Source organism: Artemia sp. Qi Xiang Cuo, chromosome 1, assembly GCF_049724085.1.
Source record: "Artemia sp. Qi Xiang Cuo chromosome 1, ASM4972408v1, whole genome shotgun sequence".
Classification (NCBI taxonomy): Eukaryota; Metazoa; Arthropoda; class Branchiopoda; order Anostraca; family Artemiidae; genus Artemia; species Artemia sp. Qi Xiang Cuo.
The window spans coordinates 80,756,830-80,774,472 of record NC_142794.1 but is presented as its reverse complement, the minus strand read 5'-3'; the positions used below and the strand labels follow the sequence as shown (position 1 = coordinate 80,774,472).

General features: G+C 33.1%; 1 protein-coding gene across 1 annotated transcript in view; it reads right to left on the bottom strand.

Moving 5' to 3' along the window:
• The window catches only part of LOC148956787 (brachyurin-like), a 625,076-nt gene that overhangs the window by 153,456 nt on the left and 453,977 nt on the right, over positions 1-17,643 (bottom strand). The gene's annotated exons all lie outside the window — the stretch shown is intronic.

Sequence of the window (17,643 nt, the reverse complement as noted above, 5' to 3'; positions counted from 1 at the left end):
GCTGATACCCGGCGAATTTGAGCGGAGGTGGAGCTGGCGCGGAACATTACAATTCGTTACCTCTACAACTAGCTCATCGCAGTACAGCCCCAGAGAAGAAAAATTGAGTGAGAACAAGTGAAAGTGTTTGATTACACTTATCATACACGCCTGGAGGCCTGCTACGGTCTTTTCCTCGCAAATGCGCGGTGGCGATGGGGGAAAGTAGACGACCGTCAACTCAGTGCTCAGCCAGTTCTCAAATTGGCTCCACCTCCACTCAGATTTTACGGGTTATCCAATAGTCGGTGCATGGACCAAAGACGGAGGCTCTACTCAGTCTCATTTGTTCTTGGTCCCAGGGACGTATTGTGGTTCGTGATAGTCAATTATGACCCTGGAATGGACTTGTGATAAAGACAAAAGTACGATTGTGTTCCTTGTGAGTAGGGACCTATCATGAGGTCCCACCCCTCACCCCTGCTGCCATCTACAATTTAGTCTAAATTTGACAGGACATAATTTATGGTTTTTGTCACTGAGAATGAAAAAACAGGATTTTTCTCACTTTTATGGATGTTTCTTGGATGGTTATGAGTGTTAGTCAATTTATGTGTTGTTTTTCATGGATGTCAAAAGTAGTTCATGCATGTTTTTATGGTTTTTGTCCCTGATAATGAAAAAACAGGATTTTTCTTACTTTGATGGATTTTTCTTGGATATTTATGAATGTTAGTAAATTTATTTGATGTTTTTCATGGATATCAACAGCAGTTTATGCATGTATTTATGGTTTTTGTCACTGAGAATGAAAAAACAGGATTTTTCTCACTTTGATGTATTTTCAAGGAGAATTGTCTCCGGGCGAAGTTTATTAATGTCTTTGGTGTTCGTCCAGGAGAATTGTTTCCGGGCGAAGTTTATTAATGTCTGACGGATGATGTCAAGGTTGATTGATTTGTCATGAAAGGGGAATTAATTTGTTGTTTCTAAGGGGAATTATTGATCTACGAAAGGGGAATTAATTTTCTGTTTCTAAGGGGAATTGTTTATTCACGAAAGGGGAATTAATTTGTTCTTTCTAAGGGGAAGGTGGGGAAGAGATATATTGATCTAGGGCTCAAGAGGGAAAATGGATTTTCGAGAAATTGATTGCGTAACCTAACCTAACCTCATGAGCACGAGACGGGACTCCATATATGGGCATAGAATCCCTCGACGGGAGAGGATTTCCGAGAAATTGATTGCGTAATCGAAGGGAGAGAATTCCCGAGATATTGATTACATAATCGATAGAACCCTATCAGGAGCTGGTGACGGGAATCCATTTATGGGCATAGAATGACGTAATCGACTAGGACAAATGGATTTCTGAGAATTGATTATCGGTAGAACCCTATCAAGAAGTCATGACGGGGGTCCATTTACGGACAAAGAAGGATGTAATCAATAAAGGCAAATAAATTTCTGAGATATCGATTAGATAATCAGCAGAACTCTATCATGAGTCCGTGATGTGGCCCTATAAAAGGGCAGTGAATGACTTAATCGGAAGGAACTGTTTGAATTATTGGAAATAGATTACAAAATTGGTAAAGACCTATCAGAAGGTCATGAAGGGGGTCCATATATGGGCATAGAATGACGTAATCGACTAGGACAGTTGGAATATTTCAGTAGTGGTTTGTCGTGGTTTACCATTTCACAGTTATATTCTCTTGATTTTTCAAAGTTAATTTTCGTTTTCTTTCGTTGAAATGCAAGAGTTGGAATATTTCAGTAGTGTATTGTCGTGGTTTACCTTGTCACAGTTACATTCTCTTGATTTTTAAAAGTTAATTTTGAATTTATTTCGTTGAAATGCAAAAGTTGGAATATTTCAGTAGTGTTATGTCTTGGTTTACTTTGTCACAGTTACATTCTCTTAATTTTTGAAAGTTCATTTTGAATTTCTTTCATTGAAATGCAAGGGTTGGAATATTTCAGTAGTGGTTTGTTGTGGTTTACCTTGTCACAGTTACATTTTCTTGATTTTTCAAAGCTCATTTTCGATTTCTTTCGTTGAAATGCAAGAGTTGGAATATTTCAGTAGTGTTTTGTTGTGGTTTACCTTGTCACAGTTACATTTTCTTGATTTTTCAAAGCTCATTTTCGATTTCTTTCGTTGAAATGCAAGAGTTGGAATATTTCAGTAGTGTTTTGTCGTGGTTTACCTTGTCACAGTTACATTCTCTTGATTTTTCAAAGTTCATTTTGAATTTCTTTTGTTCAAATGCAAGAGTTAGAATATTTCAGTAGTGTTTTGTCGTGGTTTACATTGTCACAGATACATTCTCTTGATTTTTCAAAGTTTATTTTGAATTTCTTTCATTGAAATGCAAGAGTTGGAATATTTCAGTAGTGTTTTGTCGTGGTTTACCATTTCACAGTTACATTCTCTTGATTTTTAAAAGTACATTTTCGATTTCTTTCGTTGAAATGCAAGAGTTGGAATATTTCAGTAGTGGTTTGTCGTGGTTTTCCATTTCACAATTACATTCTCATGATTTTTCAAAGTTCATTTTGAATTTTTTTCATTTAAATGCAAGGGTTGGAATATTTCAGTAGTGGTTTGTTGTGGCTTACCTTGTCACAGTTACATTCTCTCGATTTTTCAAAGTTCATTTTGAATTTCTTTCATTGAAATGCAAGAGTTGGAATATTTCAGTAGTGGTTTGTTGTGGTTTACCATTTCACAGTTACATTTTATTGATTTTTCAAAATTCATTTTGGATTTCTAGCGTTGAAATGCAAGAGTTGGGATATTTCAGTAGTGTCTTGTCTTGGTTTACAATTTCGCAGTCACATTCTATTAATTTTTCAAAGTTCATTTTGGATTTCTATCGTTAAAACTCAGGAGTTGGATTATTTCACTAGTGTTTTGTTGTTCTTTACATTGTCACAGTTACATTCTCTTGATTTTTCAAAGTTCATTTTGAATTTCTTTCGTTGAAATGCAAGAGTTGGAATATGTCAGTAGTGTTTTATTGTGGTTTACCTTGTCACAGTTACATTCTCTTAATTTTTCAGAGTTCATTTGGGATTTCTTTCGTGAAATGCAAGAGTTGGAATATTTCAGTAGTGTTCAGTCATGCTTTACCTTGTCACAGTTACATTCTCTTAATTTTTCAAAGTTCATTTTGAATTTCTTTCATTCAAATGCATGAGTTGGAATATTTCAGTAGTGTTTTGTCGTGGTTTACCTTGTCACAGTTACATTCGCTTAATTTTTCAAAGTTCATTTTGAATTTCTTTCTTTGAAATGCAAGAGTTGGAATATTTCAGTAGTGTTTTGTCGTGGTTTATCTTGTCACAGTTACATTCTCTTGATTTTTCAAAGTTCATTTTGAATTTCTTTCGTTAAAATGCAAGAGTTAGAAAATTTCAGTAGTGTTTTGTCGTGGTTTACATTGTCACAGTTACATTCTCTTGATTTTTCAAAGTTTATTTTGAATTTCTTTCATTGAAATGCAAGAGTTGGAATATTTCAGTAGTGGTTTGTTGTGGTTTACCTTTTCACAGTTACATTCTCTTGATTTTTAAAAGTTCATTTTAGATTTCTTTCCTTGAAATGCAAGAGTTGCAATATTTCAGTAGTGTTTTGTCGTGATTTACCTTGTCACAGTTACATTCTCATGATTTTTCAAAGTTCATTTTGAATTTCTTTCATTGAAATGCAAGAGTTGAAATATTTCAGTAGTGGTTTGTTGTGGCTTACCTTGTCACAGTCACATTCTCTCGATTTTTCAAAGTTCATTTTGAATTTTTTTCATTGAAATGCAAGAGTTGGATTATTTCAGTGGTGGTTTGTCGTGGTTTACCATTTCACAGTTACATACTCTTGATTTTTCAAAGTTCATTTTGAATTTATATCGTTGAAATGCAAGAGTTGGAATATTTCAGTAGTGTTTTGTCATGGTTTACCTTGTCACAGTTACATTCTCTTAATTTTTCAAAGTTCATTTTGAATATCTTTCTTTGAAATGCAAGAGTTGGAATATTTCATTAGTGTGTTGTTGTTCTTTACAGTGTCACAGTTACATTCTCTTGATTTTTCAAAGTTCATTTTGAATTTCTTTCGTTGAAATGCAAGAGTTGGAATATGTCAGTAGTGTGTTTTCGTGGTTTCCCTTGTCACAGTTACATTCTCTTAATTTTTCAAAGTTCATTTTGGATTTCTTTCGTGAAATGCAAGAGTTGGAATATTTCAGTAGTGTTCTGTCATGGTTTACCTTGTCACAGTTACATTCTTTTGATTTTTCAAAGTTCATTTTGAATTTCTTTCGTTGAAATGCATGAGTTGGAATATTTCAGTATTGTTTTGTCATGGTTTACCTTGTCACAGTTATATTCTCTTGATTTTTCAAAGTTCATATTGAATTTCTTTCATTAAAATTCAGGAGTTGGAATATTTCACTTGTGTCTTGTTGTGGTTTACCTAGTCACAGTTACTTTCTTTTAATTTTTCAAAGTCTTTTTGCAATTTATTTCATTGAAATGTAAATGTTTGAATATTTCAGTAGTCGTGTGTTGTGGTTTACCTTGTCGCACTTACATTCTCTTAATTTTTCAAAGTACATTTTGAATTTCTTTCGTTGAAATGCAAGAGTTGGAAGATTTCAGTAGTGTTTTGTCGTGGTTTACCATGTCAGAGTTACATTCACTTTATTTTTCAAAGTTCATTTTGAACTTCTTTCATTTAAATGCAAGAGTTGGAATATTTCAGTAGTGTTTTGTTGTGATTTACCTTGTCACAGTTACATTCTCTTGATTTTTCAAAGTTCATTTTGAATTTCTTTCATTGAAATGCAAGAGTTGGATTATTTCAGTAGTGTTTTGTCGTGGTTTACCGTGTCACAGTTACATTCTCTTAATTTTTCAGAGTTCATTTGGGATTTCTTTCGTGAAATGCCAGAGTTGGAATATTTCAGTAGTGTTCATTCATGCTTTACCTTGTCACAGTTAAATTTTCTTAATTTTTCAAAGTTCATTTTGAATTTGCTTCATTCAATTGCAAGAGTTGGAATATTTCAGTAGTGTTTTGTCGTGGTTTACCTTGTCACAATTACATTCTCTCGATTTTTCAAAGTTCATTTTGAATTTCTTTCATTGAAATGCAAGAGTTGGATTATTTCAGTAATGGTTTGTCGTGGTTTACCATTTCACAGTTACATTCTCTTGATTTTTAAAAGTACATTTTCGATTTCTGTCATTGAAATGCAAGAGTTGGAATATTTCAGTAGTGTTTTGTCATTGTTTACCGTGTCACAGTTACATTCTCTTGATTTTTTCAAATTTCATATTTGATTTATCTCGTTGAAATGAAAGAGTTGGAATATTTCAGTAGTGTTTTGTCGTGGTTTACCATGTCAAAGTTAAATTTTCTTGATTTTTCAAAATTTATTTTGAACTTCCTTCGTTAAAATGAAAGAGTTGGAATATTTCAGTAGTGTTTTGTTGTGCTTTTGCTTGTCGCAGTTACATTCTCTTAATTTTTCAAAGTTCATTTTGAATTTCTTTCGTTTAAATGCAAGAGTTGGAAAATTTCAGTAGTGTTTTGTCGTGGTTTACCATGTCAGAGTTACATTCTCTTGATTTTTCAAGGTTCATTTTGGATTTCTTTCATTGAAATGCCAGAGTTTGAATATTTAAGTATTGTTTTATCGTGGTTTACATAGTCAAAGTTACATTCTCTTGATTTTTCAAAGTTCATTTTGAATTTCTTTCATTGAAATTCAAGAGTTGGATTATTTCAGTAGTGTTTTGTTGTGGTTTACCAAGTCAAAGTTACATTCTCTTGATTTTTTTAAGTTCATTTTGGATTTCTTACGTGAAATTCCAGAGTTGGAATATTTCAGTAGTGTTCTGTCATGGTTTACCTTGTCACAGTTACATTCTCTTAATTTTTCAAAGTTCATTTTGAATTTCTTTCTTTCTAATGCAAGAGTTGGACTATTTGAGTAGTGTTTTGTCGTGGTTTACCTTGCCACAGTTACATTCTCTCGATTTTTCAAATTTCATTTTGAATTTCTTTCAAGAGAATGTAACTGTAAAATGGTAAACAACGACAAACCACTACTGAAATATTCCAACTCTTGCATTTTAACGAAAGAAATCCAAAATGAACTTTGAAAAATAAAGAGAATGTAAGTGTGACAAGGTAAACCACAACAAACCACAACTGAAAGATTCCAACTCTTGCATTTCAACGAAAGAAATCCCAATAAACATTGATAAATCAAGAAAATGTAACTGTGCCAAGGTAAAGCATAACAAAACACATTTCAACGAAAGAAATCCATAATGAACTTTGAAAAATCAAGAGAATGTAGCTGTGACATGGTAAACCATGATAAAACACTACTGAAATATTCCAACTCTTGCATTTCAATGAAATAAATTCAAAATGAACTTTGAAAAATTAAGAGAATCTAACTGTGACAAGGTAAACCACAACTAAACACTACTAAAATATTACAACTCTTGCATTTCAACAAAAGAAATCCAAAATGACCCTCGAAAAATCAAGATAATGTATCTGTGATAAGGTAGACGACGACAAAACACTACTGAAATAATCCAACTCCTGCATTTCATCGAAAGAAATTCCAAAATAAACTTTGAAAAATTAAGAAAGTGTAAATCTGACAATGTAAACTACGACAAAAAACTACTGAAATATTTCAACTCTTGCATTTCAACGAAAGAAATTCAAAATGTGCTTTGAAAAATCAAGAGAATGTAAGTGTGACAAGGTAAACCACGACGAAACACTACTGAAATATTCCAACTCTTGCATTTCAATGAAAGAAATCAAAAATGAACTATGAAAAATCAAGAGAATGTAAGTGTGACAAGGTAAACTATGACAAAACACTACTGAAATATTACAACTCTTGCATTTCAACGAAAGGAATTCCAAAATGAACTTTGAAACATCAAGAGAATGTAACTGTGACAAGGTAAACCACAACAAAACACTACTGAAATATTCCAACTCTTGCATTTCAACGAAAGAAATCCCAATGAGCATTGAAAAGTTAAGAAAATGTAACCGTGTCAAAGTAAAGCATAACAAAACAAATTTCAACGAAAGAAATCCATAATAATTATAAAAAATTAAAGAGAATGTAACTGTGACATGGTTAACCTTGACAAAACACTACTGAAATAATCAAACTCGTGCATTTCAAAGAAAGAAATTCAAAATGAAATTTGAAAAATTAAGAGAATCTAACTGTGACAATGTAAACCAAACAAATCACTACTTAAATATCCCACCTATTGAATTTTAATGAAAGATATCCAAAATGAAATTTGAAATATAATGAAAATGTAACTGTGACAAGGTAAACCACGACAAAACACTACTGAAATATTCCAACTCTTGCATTTCAATGAAAGAAATTCAAAATAAACTTGGAAAAATCAAGAGAATGTAACTGTGACACTGTAAACCATAACAAAACACTACTGAAATATTCCAACTTGCATTTCAACGAAAGAAATTCATAAATGAACTTTGAAAAATTATGAGAATGTAACTGTGACAAGTTAAACCATAAAAAAACGCTACTGAAATATTACACCTCTAGAATTTCAATAACAGACATTCAAACTGAACTGTGAAAAATCAAGAGAATGTAACTGTGACAAGGTAGATCACAACAAAACACTACCGAAATATTCCAACTCTAGCATTTCAATGAATGAAATCCAAAATGTACTTTGAAAAATCAAGAGAATGTAACTCTGACAAGGTAAACCGCGACAAAACACTACTGAAATATTCCAACTCTTGCATTTGAATGAAAGAAATTCAAAATGAACTTTGAAAAATTAAGAGAATGTAACTGTGACATGGTAAACCACGACAAAACACTACTGAAATAATCCAACTCTTGAATTTCAATGAAAGAAATTCAAAATGAACTTTGAAAAATCAAGAGAATGTAACTGTGACAAGGTAAACCACAACAAGACACTACTGAAATATTCCAACTCTTGCATTTCAATGAAAGAAATTCAAAATGAACCTTGAAAAATCAAGAGAATGTAACTCTGACAAGGTAAACCACGACAAAACACTACTGAAATCTTCCAACTCTTGCATTTCAACGAAAGAAATTCAAAATGAACTTTGAAAAATTAAGAGAATGTAACTGTGACAAGGTAAACCACGATAAAACACTAGTGAAATAATCCAACTCTTGCATTCCAACGTATAAACTAAAAAAGGAACTTTGAAAAATCAAGAGAATGTAACTGTGACAAGGTAAACCATAACTAACCACTACTGAAATATTCTAACTCTTCCATTTGAATGAAAGAAATTCAAAATGAACTTTGAAAAATTAAGAGAATGTAACTGTGACAAGGTAAACCATGACAAAACCCTACTGAGATATTCCAACTCATCCATTTTGACGAAATAAATTCAAAATGAACTTTGAAAAATCAAAAGAATGTAACTGTATCAAGGTAAACCATGTCAGAACACTACTGAAATATTCCAACTCTTGCATTTCACGAAAGAAATCCAAAATGAACTTTGAAAAATCAAGAGAATGTAACTGTGACAATGTAAAGCACAACAAAACACTACTGAAATATTCCAACTCTTGTATTTCAACGAAACAAATTCAAAATGAGCTTTAAAAAATCAAGAGAATGTAACTGTGAAATGGTAAACCACGACAAACCACTACTGAAAAAATCCAACTCTTGTATTTCAATGAAAGAAATTCAAAATGAACTTTGAAAAATCGAGGGAATGTAACTGTGACAATGTAAACCACGACAAAACACTACTGAAATATTCCAGCTCTTGCAATTCAACGAAAGAAATCGAAAATGAGCTTTGAAAAATCAAGAAAATGTAAATGCGACAAGGTAAACCATGACAAAACACTACTGAAATAATTCAACTCTTGCATTTCAACGAAAAAAATTCGAAATGAACTTTTAAAAATCAAGAGAATGTAACTGTGAAATGGAACACCAAGACAAACCACTAGTGAAATAATCCAACTCTTGCATTTCAACGAAAAAAATTCAAAATGAACTTTGAAAAAATCGAGAGAATGTAACTGTGACAATGTAAACCACGACAAAACACTACTGAAATATTCCAACTCTTGCAATTCAACGAAAGAAATCGAAAATGAGCTTTGAAAAATCAAAAAAATGTAACTGTGACAAGGTAAACCACAACAAAACACTACTGGAATATTCCAACTCTTGCATTTCAACGAAAGAAATCGAAAATGAACTTTTAAAAATCAAGAGAATGAAACTGTGAAATGGTAAACCACGACAAACCACTACTGAAATCATCCAACTCTTGCATTTCAATGAAAGAAATTCAAAATGAACTTCTAAAAATCAAGAGAATGTAACTGTGACAAGGTAAACCATGACAAAACACTACTGAAGTATTCCAACTCTTGCATTTCAACGAAAGAAATTCAAAATGAACTTTGAAACATTAAGAGAATGTAACTGTGACAAGGTAAACCATGACAAAACACTACTGAGATATTCCAACTCATCCATTTCAACGAAATAAATTCAAAATGAACTTTGAAAAATCAAAAGAATGTAACTGTGACAAGGTAAACCATGTCAGAACACTACTGAAATATTCCAACTCTTGCATTTCACGAAAGAAATCCAAAATGAACTTTGAAAAATCAAGAGAATGTAACTGTGACAATGTAAAGCACAACAAAACACTACTGAAATATTCCAACTCTTGTATTTCAACGAAACAAATTCAAAATGAGCTTTAAAAAATCAAGAGAATGTAACTGTGAAATGGTAAACCACGACAAACCACTACTGAAACAATCCAACTCTTGTATTTCAATGAAAGAAATTCAAAATGAACTTTGAAAAATCGAGAGAATGTAACTGTGACAATGTAAACCACGACAAAACACTACTGAAATATTCCAGCTCTTGCAATTCAACGAAAGAAATCGAAAATGAGCTTTGAAAAATCAAGAAAATGTAACTGTGACAAGGTAAACCATGACAAAACACTACTGAAATATTCCAACTCTTGCATTTCAACGAAAAAAATTCGAAATGAACTTTGAAAAATCAAGAGAATGTAACTGTGAAATGGTAAACCACGACAAACCACTACTGAAATAATCCAACTCTTGCATTTCAATGAAAGAAATTCAAAATGAACTTTGAAAAATCGAGAGAATGTAACTGTGACAAGGTAAACCAAGACATAACACTACTGAAATATTCCAACTCTTGCGTTTCAACGAAAGAAATCGAAAATGAGCTTTGAAAAATCAAGAAATGTAACTGTGACAAGGTAAACCACAACAAAACACTACTGGAATGTTCCAACTCTTGCATTTCAACGAAAGAAATCGAAAATGAACTTTTAAAAATCAAGAGAATGAAACTGTGAAATGGTAAACCACGACAAACCACTACTGAAATAATCCAACTCTTGCATTTCAATGAAAGAAATTCAAAATGAACTTTTAAAAATCGAGAGAATGTAACTGTGACAAGGTAAACCACAACAAACCACTACTGAAATATTCTAACCCTTGCATTTCAATGAAAGAAATTCAAAATGAACTTTCAAAAATTAAGAGAATGTAACTGTGACAAAGTAAACCACGACATAACACTACTGAAATATACCAACTCTTGCATTTCAACGAAAGAAATTCAAAATGAACTTTGAAAAATCAAGAGAATGTAACTGCGACAAGGTAAACCACGACAATACACTACTGAAATGTTCCAACTCTTGCAATTCAACGAAAGAAATCGAAAATGAACTTTGAAAAATCAAGAGAATGTAACTGTGAAATGGTAAACCACGACAAACCACTACTGAAATATTCCAACTGTCCTAGTCGATTACGTCATTCTATGCCCATATATGGACTCCCGTCATGACCTTCTGATAGGGTTCTACCGATTATGTAATCAATTTCTAAGAAATTCAACTGTCTTAGTCGATTACGTCATTCTATGCCCATATATGGACTCCCGTCATGACCTTCTGATAGGGTTCTACCGATTATGTAATCAATTTCTCAGAAATCCATTTGTCCTAGTTGATTACGTCATTCTATGTCCATATATGGACCCCCTTCACGACCTCCTGATAAGGGTTCTAACAATTATGTAATCAATTTCTCAGAAATCCATTCGTCCTAGTCGATTACGTCATTCTATGCCCATAAATGGATTCCCGTCACGAGCTCCTGATAGGGTTCTACCGATTATGTAATCAATTTCTCAGGAATTCTCTCCCTTTGACTACGCAATCAATTTCTCGGAAATCCTTTCCCCTCGAGGGATTCTATGCCCATATATGGAGTCCCGTCACGTGCTCATGAGGTTAGGTTAGGTTACGCAATCAATTCCTCGGAAATCCATTTTCCCTCTCGAGCCCTAGATCAATATATCTCTTCCCCCACCTTCCCTTTAGAAATAACAAATTAATTCCCCTTTCTTGAATCAATAATTCCCCTTAGAAACAAATAATTAATTCCCCTTTCGTGAATCAATAATTCCCCTTAGAAACAGCAAATTAATTCTCCTTTCGTAGATCAATAATTCCCCTTAGAAACAACAAATTAATTCCCCTTTCGTGACAAATCAATCAACCTTGACATCATCTGTAAGACATTAATAAACTTCACCCGGAAACAAATCTCCTGGACGAACACCAAAGACATTAATAAACTTCGCCCGGAGACAATTCTCCTTGAAAATACATCAAAGTGAGAAAAATCCTGTTTTTCATTCTCAGTGACAAAAACCATAAAAACATGCATAAATTGCTGTTGACATCCATGAAAAACGTCAAATAAAATTACAAACACTCATAACCATCCAAGAAACATCCATCAAAGTGAGAAAAATCCTGTTTTTTCATTCTCAGTGACAAAAACCATAAAACAGACATAAATTGCTGTAGACACCCATGACAATCAACAAACAAATTGACTAACACTCATAACCGTCCAAGAAACATCCATCAATGTGAGAAAAATCCTGTTTTTTCATTCTCAGTGACAAAAGCCATAAAACAGACATAAATTGCTGTTGACATCCATGAAAAACAGCAAATAAATTGACTAACACTCATAACCAATCAAGAAACATCCATCAATGTGAGAAAAATCCTGTTTTTTCAAGTGAGAAAAATCCTGTGTTTTCATTCTCACTGACATAAACCATCTCCCTAGGGGCTCTATGCCCATATATGGAGTCCCGTCACGAGTTATTGGGTCCTCTCTACTCTTGTGTATCTTTCGTAGCCCTTTAAGGGCGTTTTAGCATCGCATTTAGCATTGGGAAAAGGATTTTTGAAAAAATCCTGTTTTTTCATTCTCAGTGACAAAAGCCATAAAACAGACATAAATTGCTGTTGACATCCATGAAAAACATCAAATAAATTGACTAACACTCATAACCAATCAAGAAACATCCATCAATGTGAGAAAAATCCTGTTTTTCAAGTGAGAAAGATCCTGTTTTTTCATTCTCAGTGACATAAACCATCTCCCTAGGGGCTCTATGCCCATATATGGAGTCCCGCCACAAGTTATTGGGTCTTCTCTACCCTTGTGTATCTTTCGTAGCCCTTTAAGGGCGTTTTAGCATCGCATTTACCATTGGGAAAAGGATTTGATTCCAAAGCTTTGACTTTACACAAAGTGATTTCCATAATTTTATGAATCTATATGTGATAATATCCCAATAATCTGATTTTTGTTTGTGTATCCATGTGATAATAAACCAATGATCTAATGATCTTTTTTGTTTTTGTCTGCGGGTTACGGTCGTTATTAAATAATGCATCATTATGTCCAACCAATACATAAGGGCTGGGACACAATTTTAAGAATTTTTTCTTGCAATAACTCTATTGCGCCAAAAAGAACCTCTGACTGAATCGAAATGTTGACATTAAAACGCCTTGGGTCACAGAGTATCATTATAGCAATCGGAGGTCCAACTCAGTGAAATTATGGGATACAGAAATCGCGGCGCACACACGGACAGTGCTCGAACTAACACAGGAGAAATCGAGCCGGTGGGCGTCCTCGTCAATAATTTTCCCCGAACTGTTGGACAGGAAAGTAAGCACGGTCGAGCATTTTCTGAACATAGCGCGCGGGAATTTCTGTAATGTCTCTAGAATTCCACATGGGGTAGCGGTTTATCGCAATTCTACTAAATGCAGCCTCAAAATAATCTCTACACTGGAACTGAACTTCCTCAAGCCAGGAACGAATTGAAAGGTGGATAATGCCAGTAGGATCAAAGGACCTGAATAGTTGTGAGTATTTCTATAAAACGGCCGTCAAAACTTGGACACCTTTAAAAGTAAAGTTAGATTTTGGGCAAAATATTGTCTGGCTTATTTTTGGCTTGTTTTTCAAAGGCTGCGGCTTACTTTTTTGTTAACGATCTGGCCACACTGATCCATCAACAGTAATATGAGTAATTTTTATTTAGGTCAGATGAAATCGGCTTACATTTTTATAGGAATCTTAGATTAAGTGAAGAGCGGGAATTAATACTGTTGAGATAGGAAAAGGGGATGGATGCTTTTGATTTAGTCATGACTTATTAAATGGTCTTTTTTTCTTAAATGTGTTTTCGAGATATTTCTCTTTGTATCCTAGACTGTGGAGCTATCGATTAGCCCCAGATCAAAAGGAGTTATAGACTCTATCAGGTGCTTATTGAGTTTGGGGTTAGCGATACAAGTAGTAGACTTTTGAGGGGAAAAGAATAGAGCTAAATCTAAGGACACTATCTATACGCGTGTTATTAAATACCATACCTGCAATATCTCAGGAGTGGGAATTATTGATGTAGAGATAGGATAAGGGGATGGATGTTTTTGATTTAGTCATGGCTTATTAAATGGTCATTTTTCCTTAAATGTGATTTTGAGATATTTCACTTTGTATCCTACACTGTGGAGCTGTCGATTAGACCTAGATCAAAAGGAGGTACAGATTCTATCAGGTGAATATTGAGTTTGGGGTTAGGGACGCAAGTAGTAGGTCTTTTTTTTTGGGGGGGGGGGAGAAAAGTGCTAAATCAAAAGTTACTATCTATATGCGTGCTATTAAATACCATACTTGCAACGTCTCAGGATCGGGAATTAATTGTGTAGGAATACGATAAGGGGATGGATGCTTTTGATTTAGACATGACTTATTAAATGGTGTTTTGTTCTTAAATGTGATTTCGAGATATTGCCCTTTGTATCCTAGGCTATGGAGCTATCGAATAGACCCAAATCAAAAGGAGTTATAGATTCTATCAAGTGCATTTTCAGTTTGGGGTTAGTGAGGCAAGTAGTAGGCTTTTGTGTGGATAAGAATAGAGCAAAATCAAAAAACACTATCTGTTTACGTGTCACCTCTGTATGGAAAAAAATCAGTTAGTAGGTAAATTCCAAGTCTTTTTATTGAGTACTGGGCAACAACAAATAATAAAATCCCCAATGCATCGAAACAAACTCCTCTAGTAGGTAAATACGAATGTCTTAGTTGATTACTAAGCATCAAGAATTAATTAAAAAAAGCAGTTTTGTATGGAACACACTTAGCCAGTTGATAAATTCCAAATGTTGCCGACTAACCATAAAAAATCTATTAAAGCAGTTTTGATTACAAGAAAATCATCTAGTGGGTATATTCCAAGGATTTTAATTGCTAAATGAGTAAAAAAATATATATAAAAGCACTTATGAGTACAACAAACTCAGCTAGTAGATAAATTCCGTGTGTTTTACTTGCTGACTGAAAACCAGAAAATTATAGAAAGCACTTTTGAATTACAACCAATTCAGCAATTGCGTAACCAAACTCAAATAGTCGGTATATTCTGAGTGTTTTAGTTGCTGATTGAGGAACAAAAATTTAATGGAAGAACTTTTGAGTGCAACAAAGTCGGCTATTAGATAAATTACTTGTGTTTCAATTGCAGACTGAGTACCAAATGTTTCAATAAAAGCACATTTGAGAACAATAAACTCGGCTAGTTGGTAAATACCGAGTGTTTTAGTTGCTAACTGAGTAACAAAAATTTAACAAAAGCTAATTTGAACACAGCGAACTCAGCTAGCTGGTAAATTCCGTTTGTTATAATTGCTGGCTGATAACCAAGAAATTTAATGAAAAAAATAATGCGAGTACAACAGACTCAGCTAGTTGATATACTTCGAGTGGTTTAATTGCTGACTGAGAATCAAAAATTTAATAAAAGCAATTTTGAGTTCAACAAACTCAATTAGTTGATAAATTACGTATGTTTTAACTGCTGACTGAATATCAAAAATTTAGCGAAAGCACTTTTGAGTAGAATAATCTGAGCTAGTTGTTAAATTCCGAGTTTTTTAGTTACCGACTGGGTTTAAAAATTTAATAAAGGAACTTTTAAGTACAACAAACTCAGCTAGTTGGTAAATTCCGAGGGTTTTAGTTGCTGAATCAGTAACAAAAATACTATGAAGACACTTTTGAGTATAACAATCTCAGCTATTTGATAAATTATGTGTGCTTTACTTGCTGGCTGAGTACCAAAAAATTAAAAAGAGCACTTTTGAGTACAATAAACTCAGCTAGTTGGTAAATTCCATGTATTTTAGATACTGACCGGGTATAAAAAAATTAATAAAAGAACTTTTGAGTACAATAAACTTAGCTAGTTGGTATTATCCATGTGTTTTGGATACTGACTGGATATAAGAAACTTATTAAAAGCCCTCTTGAGTACAGCAAAATCAGCTAGTTGGTAAATTCCGAGTGTTTTAGTTGCTGACTGAGTAACATAAATTTATTGAAAGCAGTTTTGAGTACAACAAACTCAGCTAGTTGATAAATTCCGGGTGTCTTTGCTATTGACTGAATTTCAAAATTTAATAAAATAACTTTTGATTACAACAAACTCTTCTTTTCAGTACAAAATTTCAGCTAGTTGATAAATTCTGTGTGTTTTAGACGCAAGCTGAGTACCAGGAATTTAATAAAAGCAGTTTTTGGTAAAAAAATCTGACCTAGTGGGTAATTTCCGAATGTTTTAGCTACCGACTGAGTATTAAAAAATTAATAAAAGCACTTTTGAGCACAAAAAACTCATTTAGTTGGTATATTATGAGTGTTTTTGGTGCTAATTAAGTAAAAAATCTAATGATAGCACTTCTGAGTATAGCAAACTCAACTAATTTATAAACTCCGTGTATTTACTCGCTGGCTGAGTACAAAAATTAAATAAAAGCACTTTTGAATGTAACTATCTGAGCTAGTTGATAAATTTCTTGTGTTTTGATTACCGACTGGATAAAAACAATTAGATGAAAGCACTTTTGAGTACAACAAGGTCAAATAGTTGGTATATTCCGAGTGTTCTATCTGCTGATTGAGTAGGAATCTTTTAATGAAAGAACTTTTGAGTACAACAAAGTCGGCTATTAGATAAATTACTTGTGTTTCACATGCAGGATGAGTACCAAATGTTTCAATAAAAGCACATTTGAGAACAAAAAACTCAGATAGTTGGTAAATTCCGTGTGTTTTAGTTGCTGACTGAGTAACAAAAATTTAACAAAAGCAAATTTGAACACAGCAAACTCAGCTAGTTGGTAAAATCCGTGTGTTATAATTGCTGACTGAGTACCAAGAAATTTAATGAAAAAATACATATGAGTGCAACAAACTCAGCTAGTTGATATATTTCGATTGCTTTAATTGCTGACGGAGAATCAAAAATTTTATAAAATTAATTTTGAGTACAACAAACTCAGCTAGTTGATAAATAACGTATGTTTTAACTGCTGACTGAACATCGGAAATTTGATAAAAGCAATTTTGAGTACAACAATCTGAGCTAGTTGTTAAATTCTGAGTCTTTTGGTTACCGACTGGTTGTTAAAAAGTTAATAAAGACACTTTTGAGTACAACAAACACAGCTAGTTTATAAATTCCAATTGTTCTATTTGCTGATTGAGTAACATAAATTTATTGAAGGTACTTTTGAGTTCAATAAACTCAGCTAGTTAATAGTGTCCGTGTTTTACTCGCTGGCTGAGCACCAAAAATTTAATAAAAATACTTTTGAGTACAACAAACTCAGCTAGTTGGTAAATTCAATGTGTTTTAGATACCGAGTGGGTATAAAAAATTTAATAAAAGCAGTTTTGACTACAGCAAACTCAGCTAGTTGGTAAATTTCGAGTGTTTTAGTTGCTGACTGAGTAATGTAAATTTAATGAGAGCCCTTTGAATACAATAAAATCAGCTAGTTGATAAATTACGAGTGTTGGCAATTCAATTTACGCAATTTAAATTACGAGTGCAGCTAGTTGACAATTTAAAAAAATTTAATGAAAGTACTTTGATCAAAACAAAATCAACTAGTTGATAAATTCCGTGTGTTTCAAGTGCAGGCTGAGTAAAAAAATTCATGAAATCACTTTTCAGTACAAAAACTCAGCTAGTTGATAAATTCCATGTGTTTCAAGTGCAGGCTGAGTAAAAAAATTAATGAAATCACTTTTCAGTACAAAAACTCAGCTAGTTGATAAATTCTATGTGTGTTAGCTGCAGGGTGAG